The sequence below is a fragment of the Globicephala melas genome, chromosome 4 (assembly GCF_963455315.2).
Source record: "Globicephala melas chromosome 4, mGloMel1.2, whole genome shotgun sequence".
Lineage (NCBI taxonomy): Eukaryota > Metazoa > Chordata > Mammalia > Artiodactyla > Delphinidae > Globicephala > Globicephala melas.
In genome coordinates, this window is record NC_083317.1 from 20,332,008 (window position 1) to 20,346,368 (window position 14,361).

Sequence of the window (14,361 nt, forward strand, 5' to 3'; positions counted from 1 at the left end):
TCAACAGGAGGGTCAGCAAGAGCCCAGACAGTTAGAGTTGCTTTTATCAGAGCATGAATAACAATGAGCTGAAGATCTAAATTTAGGGGATACTTTGTTACCATCACACAATGAATACAAATATACTAGCATGTTTAATATTTTTAAAGCCTAAGAAGAATTCTACTTAGTATCAAAGGGTGGTGTGTCTTCCTGACTCCCCTTTGGAATCATGTCTCTTCGTTTTTAAGAGAATCTCTGGCAGCCATTGATTTTTTTAAAACTTCCTTTTATTTTCACTAAAACAGCCCAAGCAATCCAAAATACAGAATTCTTGATCAATTTCACCTTTTAAAAAGCCAACTTAGCTATTGTTAGATCTACTAGTTTCATTCATACATTCTCTTCTTATAGACTTGTGTGACCTCAAACCAGGGATGGCCTAGGAGCCAAATTTGCATCAAAGGACAATTTCATTTATCTTTCCCATATCATCAACTGCAGCTGTTACACACGACTGGATATGGAAAGGACTCATAAAGGACTGCATAAAGGCAACGCAGAGTACTAAAATGTACCATCAAAATATGTGTGAGATACTAAGTTTGCAGCTAAAGCCAGGCTATATAAACTAAAAACAAACAAAAACAAACAAACAAAAATAACATCTATGCTTTTTTAATAACAATGTAGGTAAGCTAGTACAGGGTGACCTCTGTGGGGATAATTTGTCAGATAAGTTGTCCTACTATTTAGTATATTCTTGATCAAGTTTAATACCATGGTTCCAGACTTCTCAGGTAATAAGACTGAACAGCCACAGACAAGGTAAAAGCTAATTTCATGTTTATGTGTAAAATCATGTGTTACATATATCATTTGAAGACTGTGGGTGGAATCCAAGATTGTAAAGATTTCCTTCACAGCTTTTTTACAACAATTTTATCACCAGACAGGTGTTGTGAAATCACCACTAAATCTAAGCTAAAATGGGAAAGAAAAAAATTCATATCAACATCATTATAGTTGGACACTTACATTGGGGCAAGTAGACCACTGCTGGACATCGGATCTACAAATGTGGTGGATCAACAAAAGAACCATCAATAAGTTTGAGAAGGATGCTGCTGAGATGGGAAATGGCTCCTTCAAGGATACCTGCATCTTGGATAAACTGAAGGCTGAACATGAATGTCATATCACCATTGATATCTCCCTGTGGGAATTTGATACCTAAAAGTATTATTTGAACTTCACTGATGCCCCAGGACACAGAGACTTAATCAAAAACATGATCACAGGCACATCACAGGCTGATTGTACTGTTTTGATTGTTGCTGCTGGTATTAGTGAATTTGAAACAGGTTTATCCAAGAACAAGCAGACCTGGAAGCATGCCCTTCTGACCTACACATTGGGTATGAAACAACTAAATGTTGATATTAACAAAATAGATTCTTTCAGCCAGAAGTTGTACAAGGATATTGTTAAAAAGTCAGCGGGGCTTCCCTGGTGGTGCAGTGGTTGAGAGTCAGCCTGCCGATGCAGGGGAGATGGGTTCGTGCCCCGGTCCGGGAAGATCCCACATGCCGCAGAGCAGCTGGGCCCGTGAGCCATGGCCTCTGAGCCTGCGCGTCTGGAGCCTGTGATCCACAACGGGAGAGGCCACAACAGTGAGAGGCCCGTGTACAGCAAAAAAAAAAAAAAAAAAAAAAAAAAAAATCTCAGCACCTACATTAAAAAATTGGCTCAACCCTAACATAGTAGCATTTGTGTTAATTTTGGGTTGAAACGATGACAGCGTGCTGGAGCCAAATGCTAAACTGTCGTGGTTTAAGGGATCGAAATTAACCCATAAAGATGGCAATGCCCATGGAACCATGCTGCTTGAAGCTCTGGGTTGCATTTTGCTACCAACTCATCTAACTGATCAGCCCTTTGGCTGTCCTCTAGGACATCTACAAAATTGTTCATGTTGGTATTATCCCTGTGGGACAGGTGGAGACTGGTGTTCTCAAACCAGGCATGGTGGTCACCTATGCTCCAGTCAATGTTACAACTGAAGTCAAGTTTGTTAAAATGCACCATGAAGTTTTGAGTGAAGCTCTTCCATATGGGCTTCAATGTCAAGAATGTGTCTCTCAAATATATTCATTCTGGCAATATGGCTGGTGACAGCAACGGTGACACAGCAATGGAAGCAGCTGACTTCAAGCCTCAGGTGATTATCCTGAACCACCCAGGGCAAATCAATGCTGGCTATGGACCTGTGCAGGATGTCACACAGCTCACACTACTTGCAGGTTTGCTGAGCTGAAGGAAAAGATTGATTGCTATTTGGAGAGAAACTGGAAGATGGCCCCCAATTTTTGAGACCTGGTGATGCTGCCACCATAGAAATAGTTCCTGGCAAGCCCATGTGTGTTGAGAGCTTCTCTGATAATCCTCCTCTGGATCGTTTTGCTGTTCATGACATGAGATGGGCAGTTGCTGTGGGTGTCATCAAAATAGTGGAAAAGGAGGCTGCTGGAGCTGGCAAGGTCACCGTGTCTGCCCAGAAAGCTCAGGATGAATACTATCCGTAATACCTGCCACCCTAATCTAGAAGATTAGGGTGGCAGGTAGAAGACCCATCTCAGAACTGTCTGTATCAACTGGCGATTTAAGTTGAATAGTAAATGACTAGTTAATGAAATAATAACAATACATTGAAAAACCTTCAGAAGGAAAGAGGAACATTTTGTCAATCATTTGTGTGTTTATGTGTGTGTGTGTGTGTGTGGTGACTTTAAGTTATTAGTCTTTAAAATCAATACTTTTTAATAAAAACATGATCAAAAATCTGTCACAGAATTTTGAAACCCTTTGAAACAAAATTTAGTGAGAAACCTGTGTCTTCTTTCGGCCAACACTGTAACTTCCTATACTATGTAGTTAGGTGAATGATTTAAGAGTTGCCCATAATCCATTTCTGGTGTCCATCTGCCTAAACTTCAGGATTTGATAATTCTGAGTTAACATTTTTTTTCTAGGTGGGAATTTCAGGTTTGTTCACCTTTCATGAAGGGAGGTATCAAGTATGCTTTAAATACACAGTGAAAACCTATGGGATGGGGTCTGTTGATTACAACACTTCATAGATTAGGACAGACAAGTAATAAGCAACTTTCTTTTTATGTAAGCTACCTTATAAAAAGGCCAAAAACTGTAATGTTAATGGCCATGTGTTGCATATAATAAGTTGTGTGGTTTTGGTATAAGTAAATTTTTGAAATTCCTAAACTATTTCACTAATACACATTTATTTTATTTATATACAAGATACAAATTAATAAATATCATAAAATGGATTTTGGATTTAAAATATCACACATAAAATACAGATTGTGAACTACATATTGACAAAACATAAAAATTTAAAAGTTTGCTTTTAAAATATTAAACTATCATTGACCTGATTAATAAATATTTTTTTGTTTGTTTTATTATTTACACAGTTAAGAAGGTAGTAAACTGTCCATCTTGGAAGTAACCTAACTATCCTGCAGAAGTTTGGTAAATGATATAAATGATATAAAAAAGACTTAAACTTACCTTCATTATTAAATATCCCTTTCTAATTCCTTTTTGGGAAACTTTAAAGAGTTTACAAGTATTTAAAATAGTATGGATTACATATGTATGTTTTTAAGAAAATATTTGCTTTCTGAAGACATTTTTAAATAAGCAAATGCATTTTATTTCACATTTAAAATAACATTCCTATCAATTCAGCAATGCCAGGAATTCTTCAACAGAGAAGTTTTATCAATGTAATATCTTTTTCTTTCCCAATGTTACAGTTTAGGGAAAGCCATCAAAATATTGTCTTCAGATAGGTCATGAAAGCATCTTATTTATTAGAAAAATTATTTAGACCAATACCAATGCACAAACTACTTCTTAATGCTCAATGACTATATATATATATATATATACGTATATATACATATATATACATATATATACATATATATATGTATATATGTATATATACGTATATATATATATATGCTCAATGACTATATATATATCTGTATATATATATATATATTTACAATGAATTTCAAAGTCTAGGTCTTAGAACTGAAAACCTTGTATTTAGCTCTCTGATTAGTTTCAGTTTACCTGACACATGGGAAATAATGAAATGGAAGAATAATCTTAGCGTCTTATCTTTGGCCATGGTCAATACAAATATCATTTAATACTTGGATTACACAGAAAAAAGTCCCATGTAATTGTGACTTAATTGTTGACCATGTAGTTAATAAAATAAGCCACTTAACAATTAATATGTTATTTAAGATGTCACTTTAAGTCCCTCTTTCCTTTTTTTTTTTCTCCTTCCTCCTTTCCTGCTTTGTTTGCTTATAAAATCTTAAAGAAGATTTCAATTTCACTTAATTTTGTCAATGATTCTGTAAAGGATTTTTGTTACATTAGAAAAGAGAGTTTAGATTTTTTGAATTACTGTGTAGGCTATCATATTTACCCCAAATTTAAATAAGTATTTTAAATTAGTTTAGAATAAATGTAGCCCTGAATCCAGTCACTGAATACTATTTTTAACTACATGACATTTCCTAAGTCACAGTGGATTTTGTGTGGAAGTCACCAACCTCCCATTTATTTTCCAAGGACACTTAGAACTCCCCTGAGTACTTGTTATTGTTGAGCAGGAGGTACTGGAGAAATTGTTAATTTACATTTCCTGAATTTTGTGAACTCTAGACATTTTGTCTCAGTGGCGGTCTGAAAACTGAAGCATTATTTCACACAACAATGAGTTTGTTTTTTCCAGGCAGGCATTTTGATGAATAGCATGGGCAGCTAAACATCTATACCCTTCTCTCAGGTTCAATTCTGGTCATACCAGTGAGCAGAGACAAGGACATAAATAACGTGTTTGCAATTTGTACTGTGATCTGCGAACGGTGTGAGGGAAAAATAAACCCAATGTTTTTATGTGTAGATCAATTGCATTTAGGAGCCATTACAGAGAGCAGCCAACGAATTCCATCTCGGAGACCAGCTCTTGTCCAAGAGACATAGAATAGAAGGTCCCACCATTCCTTCACTTTTCGAAACATTGAAAATTTCCAGGAAGCTTGATTATTTTTAGGAGTGACAAGATGGAAAATATTATATAAATATAAGAATTTAGACCACAGGTAAAATAGTATCTGGCAAGCAATTTCATGCCGTTTTTTGTTTGTTTGTTTTTTAACATCTTTATTGGAGTATAATTGCTTTACAACGGTGTTAGTTTCTGCTTTATAACAAAGTGAATCAGTTATACATATACATATATCCCCATATCTCTTCTCTCTTACGTCTCCCTCCCTCCCACCCTCCCTATCCCACCCCTCTAGGTGGTTACAAAGCACCGAGATGATCTCCCTGTGCTATGCGGCTGTTTCCCACTAGCTATCTATTTTATATTTGGTAGTGTATATATGTCCATGCCACTCTCTCACTTTGTCCCAGCTTATCCTTCCCCCTCCCCATATCTTCAAGTCCATTCTCTAATAGGTCTGCATCTTTATTCCTGTCTTGCCCCTATAACCCATATATATGTGTTAGCATATGGTATTTATTTTTATTAATTTATTTTAATTTATTTTAATTTATTTATTCATTTTTATTTTATTTATTTTTCTCTTTCTGACTTATTTCACTCTGTATGACAGACTCTAGGTCCATCCATCTTACTACAAATAACTCAATTTTGTTTCTTTTTATGGCTGAGTAATATTCCATTGTACATGTGTGCCCCATCTTCTTTATCCATTCATCTGTTGATGGACACTTAGGTTGCTTCCATGTCCTTTCTATTGTAAATAGAGCTGCAATGAACACTGTGGTACATGACTCTTTTTGAATTATGGTTTTCTCAGGGTATATGCCCAGTAGTGGGATTGCTGGGTTGTATGGTAGTTCTATTTTTAGTTTTCTAAGGAACTTCCATACTGTTCTCTGTAGTGGCTGTATCAATTTATAGTCCCACGAACAGTGCAAGAGGGTTCCCTTTTCTCCCCACCCTCTCCAGAATTGATTGTTTGTAGATGTTTTGTTGATGGCCATTCTGACCTCTGTGAGATGATATTTCATTGTAGTTTTGATTTGCATTTCTCTAATAATTAATGATGTTGAGCATTCTTTCATGTGTTTATTGGCAACCTGTATATATTCTTTGGAGAAATGTCTATTTTGATCTTCTGCCCATTTTTGGATTGGGTTGTTTGTTTTTTTTTTTTGATATTGAGCTGCATGAGCTGCTTGTAAATTTTGGAGATTAATCCTTTGTCAGTTGCTTCATTTGAAAATATTTTGTCCCATTCTGAGGGTTGTCTTTTGGTCTTGTTTATGGTTTCCTTTGCTGTGCAAAAGCTTTGAAGTTTCATTAGGTCCCATTTGTTTATTTTTGTTTTTATTTCCATTTCTCTAGGAGGTGGGTCAAAAAGGATCTTGTGATTTATGTCATAGAGTGTTCTGTCTATGTTTTCCTCTAAGAGTTTAATAGTGTCTGGCCTTATATTTTTCATCCCTTTTTAAGAATAGGAAAGGATTTTTGAGGTCACTGTGTTATGATGGCATTGACCTCTCACCTGATGACCAAGACTTGCCCAGAAAGGATGAGTTACTGATAAAGGTTTTCATACAGAGCTTATAAATATATGTTCCTGAGTCCCATGGTCTGAGCAAGATTTGAGCCACTAACCTAAACACTTTAAGTTCTTTATGGTCAGCCTATCAGACTTCATTAAGAGACATTATTATGTCTAATGATGAGACCATGTTTCAGTATGCCGTGACTCCTGTCTTGTATAACTGATTTTACATAGTTTTCAAATGACACCTTTGAAAATATGAACTAAATGACTAGCAGAGGTGAAAATGCTCTATTACCTGCCTCAGAAGAGATAAGCTCTGAGTAGAGAAATATGGAAGTTAAGTCCTTGAAGTTAGTTTTGAGGACAGATTGCAGAGGATCCTCAGTGCAATGACGGGGAGTTTAGATGTTATTTGTTTTGCTGTAGGAAACAAGTATTCTTAATGGCTTAAGACATTAAACACTTTATCAAAGAAGTGTAAAGATGCAGAGGCATAAAAGATGCAATGACTGGGGAATGCTTGGAATAGAGATGTTAAGAATCTATTTCATTTGTCAAAGCTTTGCCAAGAGTCTGGCTTTCATAACTGTTCACAGATATGAAAAAAGGTTGAAACTGGGGAGAATAATATTAAAACAAATAACTAAACAAAACCAAAACACTAGAGGAAATTATAATCTATTCAGAACTGGAAGAAGATACCATATACTACATTCTCAATCAGACATAAGGTTATCAAGAAAGATTTGGTAAAAATGAAAGTAAATCTATTTATATGGCTATAAGAGACTCCTTTAAGAGACTGGGAGATAGAAAACTTTCTGTTCCAGGAATTAATATGGGAAATGTTCCAACATGTACCAGAATAATGACCTTAACCAGACTCCTGTTGGAGCCATAAAAAACACTGGTAGTGAACTCTGGTGTCCTCTTAAACACAGACTCTAGCTTCTGCATTAGTTCAGATCACAGCACTTGTTCACAGCACACCTCCCCAACTTGACTTTGATATGCAGGTGAGAGAGAGGGAGAGAAAGAGGGAGACAAATATTTGAAGATTTACACTGATGGCTCTGAAGATGGAGAAAGAGTCTATGACTCAAGTAATGTAGGCTGCCTCTAGAAGCTGGAAAAGGCAAGCAAATAGATTCTCTCCCAGATCCTCTGGAAGAAAAACATATTGATTCTAGAATTTCTGGCCTCTAATAGTGTAAGATAATAAACATGTTTTGTTCTAATACATACAGTTATTGGTAATTTTTTATAAAAGCAAAAGGAAACTGTTACAACAAGGAAGAAAACTCTATGAGCTACTTTGTCTCCAGATCCTCAGGTTGTTTTCTTGAATGTTCACTGGCAGGATATCTTTCTCTTATACCTGAAACTGCAGCAGTCATTCATGGGGAGGTCCATGGGTATGGCTCAAATTGGGAACAGTGTCAAAAGAAAAGAAGGTTTGTATTTGTGGGATACTGAAGAGATTGAATTGACAAAATTTGGAAATAAGCAAAAAAATTTATGGAGGAAAAGAAAAAAAGAAAGTATGAGTGTAGACCATTGGTTTTTAAACTCTTTTGCAGGACAAAGCCATCAACCTCATACTGAGAAACATATATTAACATACAATTTAACCTACAATTGCTGAGTTCACAGATGCTTTGGCCAGAGGTCAAATTTATAGTGGAGATTTATACATCCTGAGGAATGGCTTGGATGATCTATTAGATTTCTTTTAATTCTACAATTCTATAATAATCATAAAACCTAAGAGTTAAGATATTGGTGGAGTCAATGATGGATACAAGGAAGGTATGAAGAGAAGATGATATTTTTGTGAAGTAATAGGTGAAGGAGATGGGTACATGAGAAACCATTTTTCTTTTAAATATGATTAATATGAGGTACTGTTAGAGCCCTCATGAGGAGATGCTGACTGGAGCATTAAAAACACACAGGGGGCATTTGGGCAAGTGTTTAAGGTTCTAGGTGATATCCGTGGGTATTAATCAATAGCAGTTTGGCATCAGTTGAGCTCTCTATGGGAATAGGTATAAAGGGAAAAGTGTTGATAGAGGGATCAGAATGGTGGAGAATACACATTCCATATTTATAGACTCAAGGGAATGAGGCTGAGAAAGAGCTAGAGAATAAACAAAGAAGTAGGTGGCATCACAGGAACCAAATGAAAAATGTAATTCATAAAAGATTTCATGAAAATGTGAAATTTTAGCCTTAGCCAATTAATGTTAGAGAGTCTATGGAGATTGAACTCTAAAGTAAAATAATCAAATCTACTTACTTATGAAGATAACGTTGACATTGTAAGAGGGTAGACTGAATTTGAAGAGAAATTGAAGTCAAGGAGGCTAGAAGATCAGAGAACAATGGAAAAATATTTTACATCTTAAAACCTAGCAGAAAAGCTAACTTAAAATCGAACTTTCTTCTTTACTTTCTTTCTGTTATGAATGTTGTCTTTTTGAAAAACATGGTTTAGTTTGGTTTAATTTTGCTTTGTTTTTGGTAACTTAACACATATGTAATCTGTTTATTGCATTCAGAAAAATGGGTTACAATGAAAATCAATGTCACGGCCAGATGGTAAAAGATGCTTTGTGTGGAAAGAATGCAAAGACACAGGAAAATTAAGGAAACAAAATTTATAGGTTTTTTTAAAAAAAATAAAGGCTGTCTTTTTGTTTAATTGTTCCTGGTAAGAAAATGAGAAAGAACATTATTCTCCACCCCTGAGAACATGACAGTAGGAAGAATAGCTTCTAAAAAGAGTTTTCCTTGAGGCTCCATAACTTACATCCACTTCAGATGCGTTTAAGTATCTGCCAACTTAGCACACAACTTTGTAGAATATTCTTTACAGCAGAAATGTTGATACTTAAAATGATTTATCTGGAGTTGTGTTTAGAGTGAAGAATACATGAAAATTTATGAAAGTACAGTGTTAAGATATCCAAAAAGATAAATGGAAAGATTTGAGAATATTCAGATGGCCATGATCACTTTAAGAAGAAAGGAAAAAATAATAAAGAAATGGCTAGATATGGATGAGTAGAATTAAATATTAAAATGAAGCCACTGATTTATCAAAATATTTGGAAAGTGAACTCACCTGGACACCAGAAAAGTCTGATATACTGATTGACACTTTATAATTTTTTTAAAGACACTAATATATTAAAAAAAGACACTAATGTATATAAAATAATTTATATGGGAAAACTGAGGTTCAATTGTTTAAAGAAATTATGCCAGATCATAAATCTAGTAAATGGTAGAAATGGGAAATTGAGATTGAACTGCTGTCTGTGAAGTAGGGGTAGGACTAGTAATAGTACAGTAGCAATGGTGGTGGTGTTGGCAGAAACTTCTAGAAAGCATTCATTATTTTCCAGGTAACCTTTAGAGTGTTTTACATGTTTGAATTCATTTGTTTATGATAACAACCATATGAAATAGATCTCATCCTTATTCTATTTTACAGAGGAGACACGGGATATAAAGAAATTGGCCCAAGAACACACACGCAGACTACATCATAATGAAACCCCACAGTTGACCAGTGAAAGCAAAGTGAATCAGTCAATAGGCTAGGTCAGTCTTCGGTAGCAAACACCTCAAAATATGTCAATGGCTCAAACAATGAAAATTTATTTCTACCTCACACTTATCTATTGCAAGGCAGCTGTGCATGTTTTTGTTGTTTATATGTTTTTTCTATCTTTTTTCCTTTATTTCTCATACAGCCCCTATTTGAACCTCTATCATTTATTAGTCTTGTCGAAGAGAAGAAAATATAATTTAAAGAGTAATAGTGAAACTGTGTGATAGCTTTGAAAATATTTTTTCAACGGTACTTCTTATCACTTCCTTTCATAGAGTACTGGCTAGAGTAAGCCATATGACCAAGCCTGGTGTCAATGGATGGGAAGTACAATATTTCCATATAAAGGAGCTCTGGAATAAAAGTTATATAATGTTGGGTAGTGAATAGTTTGAACTATATTACACTCTACCACAAAGGGCTACCGGAGATGTATTTTTCATTGTTTTAATTTTAGCTTCTCATGGAAGGTGCCCAGTGGATAGCTTGATTTAGTTTCACACCAAAATGTTAATGGTATCATCCTAAAGGTTGATTCTTGGTTTGTCAATGTTAAACAAGTAATCATTCAAGTGAATAAAACCCAGTAAATTGAAAGAGCTACCAATTTCTAGGACTAGTATGAGTGTAATGTGGCTATAGATTTGAGAGACAGAGCTCTGGAATGAGCTAAAAACAACACTGAGCAGAGCACCTGAGGAGAATGAATGTAAGCAATGCACCAAATCATACAGGACAGAAGTCTAAGCTGACCTGGTATGATACCAGGGGGTGTGCCACTGGGATCCTTCTTCCACAAAGTAATTGCTCTTCAGCTTCAGTGACTGCAGTTATCTGACTGCTATCATCCTTAGTATCTACCTCAGTTTTCAAGCCAAGATCATTGTACTTCATCTGGACAGCCCAAGATTCGGTATGGTAGAGGTACTATGGTCTAGCCATTTTTATTCTGTGCAAGACTCCTCCAATGGGTGATCCTTGCTCTGGAGTTCCTAATTGGGTTGTTTGTATTTTGTCAGATCTGCATCACAGTCTGAGTTCTCTCTGCACAATCATCTTCATCCCCCTTCCCTTTCATAGATTTCTGATCTCCACTGTGGTCTGGTGAACTTCTCCAGCCATTTCTGCTTCCTGCTCCTTTTAGCTTTCACAAGTGAATTTTCACTTCTTTTCAATATCTCTTTTCTAGAGGACCCCAAGTCACACATCAGGTGGGAGCGCTTCTAGGGAAAGATAGGTAAAGCAATAAGACAGAAGTTGAAGATGGCTGAAGTAAACACTGAGATTGTTTAACTTATCAGTGTATGAAGACCACTTCATAAGTGAGAGCATCATATCCTGACCTGGTTGATCTGAAATGGCCCCATGATGAGTTGACTAGAGAGGGCTCTAAAAACAGATGGGTACATGAGATATAATTCAGAAATACTTGGAAGGGAAGACCAGAATGACCGTATATATGGCTATGATTTTAGAAGTCTAGAACCTGGAAAACCATTGGGAGGTGTTATAGGAGACCAGGTAACAAAATCCAGATGGTCTGATTTAGCCCAGTAACACAAGAATTGAGAGAATGAGTAGTTTTTATGAGATGCTTGAAAAACAGAATTGAAAAATCTCAGAGATTTAATGGAGGGGGATAGGTAGTGGAGCAAAGGAAAGAAGATTGATGATTTCTTGATGACATCCTTCACTCATTAAATTAAAGTGTTCTATTGATGTCCATAAAAATAATCAATATAAATATCCTTATGAAAAATATAAATGTTAAATATTAGTTTGGCAACCACTCTGTTACTTTGGAAAATTATTTCTTCAAGCCTGGATGAGTAACATGTATTTGTGTAGCTTCTGCAGTAAATATTATTGGCATGAATAATGGAGTGAATGTCTTAAAAACTAAGAATGAATATGTATAAAGTTAATGGCTATCAAGTAAATGATAATGAATTCTAGCAGTATAAGGAACATTGCATCTTTCTTGGAAGATGCTTGCATAAGGTCCCAGTGAGATGCAAGCAGATTCCAAAGTCTGGAGATTGGGCTGGCTCCAAGTTTTCTGGCTGAACAAAGCAGCTGCAAAAAACGGCTGGAGGCATTTGATGTAGATGAACAGGAGAAAATTCTTGGGAAAAGCTGACTGCTTTCTGGGAAGGATAAGAAAGGAAAGATAACTCCTTGGAAGGATTTCAGTAGAGATTCTTGGTGAAGACAGAAAAGTCCACTAAGGTTTAATTAAATTCTGTTATTGGGTTATTTGTTACAAAATGCTCTTTTATCCTCTCCTAAAAAAGTTTTAGTAATATCTAAAAGCACACACAGGCACATACACACACACACACCCTCAAAATGTTGAAAGTGACTAAAGTTTTTCTCCCTAACAGTGATAAGGTTGAGATTTGCTTACCTTTTGGCACAGTGTAGAGAATTCTAGGAGAAGGGAAAACCTAAAAGCTGAATTATGAAGGTTATAAACAGTGCTTGACCTCCTTAGGTCAAGTCTATTTGTCTTAACATTAGGCAATGTACTGTATTTCTTTACTGTCTTTCAAAGGATAATTTTAAAAAGAGGGCATACTCATGAATATGATACAAATATGAAATGAACATGTCAATGATTTTATTTAATTTCTGCATTAATAAAGAAACCAGTAAGATGTTACAGCTGGTTCAAACAAAATTTAAAAATTCACACATTTGTATGCAGTGAGGGAATGCTGAAATGAAGTTATAAATATGTACAAAAATTGGTCTATCCACAAGACAATCATCAGTTGCATTCCACTGAACATAACTGCTTAACATTTCTGTGAACAAAACTCATTTGTATGATTATCAGTTTTCTACAGTTTACAGAGCTGTAAAGCAGCTTAAGACATAAAAGGCACAAATTATCTGGATGTGTGACACAGACAGAACACCAATTAATCTCTTTTTAAAAAAATATTTTTGTCCATTTTAAAGTCTTCCTAACACTTCAAATTTGCAAGTAGCAGAATTTAAAACAAACAGAAAACCTTGGAGTTAGATCGCCAAGGTGATAAGCAATAATTATATAAGTAAAAGCTCTCACCTTCACGTCTAAACATGATACCATAAATATAAGTAGACACTGTTTTTCTTGTGTATTCCTTCTCTATCTACATCAGTGACAAAGTTACTGACTTTAAATGCTACATTTTTGTCCCTCTTTGTCTCTTCTGTGAAAGAATATAAGATTAATTTATGCCTGACAGAAGGTTAATAGGTAAATCACAATAAAACTCTAACAGAGAAAGCTGAGAAGAATGGTTATTTGGAAATGATTAATATCTTAAAGGAATAAAAAATAATAAAAATAATAGGTGGGAAATTATCAGGGCACTTACAGTGTTATACACTTAAAATGGAAAATTTGATTTTAGGTTGTGAATGCACTGGTACAATATCACATCATGAAATATGAAGAAACCATTCACTTCAGAGAATTCGAGCATGAAAATCAAATAGTTGAGTGAAAGTGTATGCAATATAAAGAGAAGTGGAGATTATAGGGCTAGAATGATAGGATTGGAGATAAATACATAAATGAAAAAAAATGTAAAAGGATCCCAATGGGGTTTATATTGAAGATGGATGAGGAAGTAAGAGAGAAAAAAGTTGGTAAAACATGGTCTGAACTGCTCAATTTTTTCACTATCAAAGGAGTTTCATACAGATCCCATGTACTTTTCTGCTTTTCAGAAAACAATTACCAATTAGTTGATGAAAAAAGGTTTGAAAACTTATCTCTATATGGCCAAATTCATTAAGTGCCAAATTTAAAAATGAAGGAACTTGGAAAAACTTATTTTATTTAACATAACTATATATAATCTAGCAATTTCTGGATTTCATATATAGATTATAGAATATGGAGCTGTATTATTTTTATTTCTATAAATAATAATCATATATGTCAATTTCAGAAATTTAAGAAAATCATTTTTAGTAAGTTTTCTTCAATGGACAGGCATTGTAACTTTGTTACATTGACACTTGTTAAGTAGGTCCCAGGGTTGTCCTATGGTAAGCCACCTTTCACCTGAGAAATAGAAAAGTTTATTACTCATTGAATTTGGCATACCA

At 35.0% G+C, this 14,361-nt stretch overlaps 1 pseudogene; it reads left to right on the forward strand.

Moving 5' to 3' along the window:
* The first annotated feature begins 968 nt into the window (after positions 1 to 968).
* Positions 969 to 2,564, forward strand: LOC115864270 (elongation factor 1-alpha 1 pseudogene; annotated as a pseudogene).
* Positions 2,565 to 14,361: the final 11,797 nt, after the last annotated feature.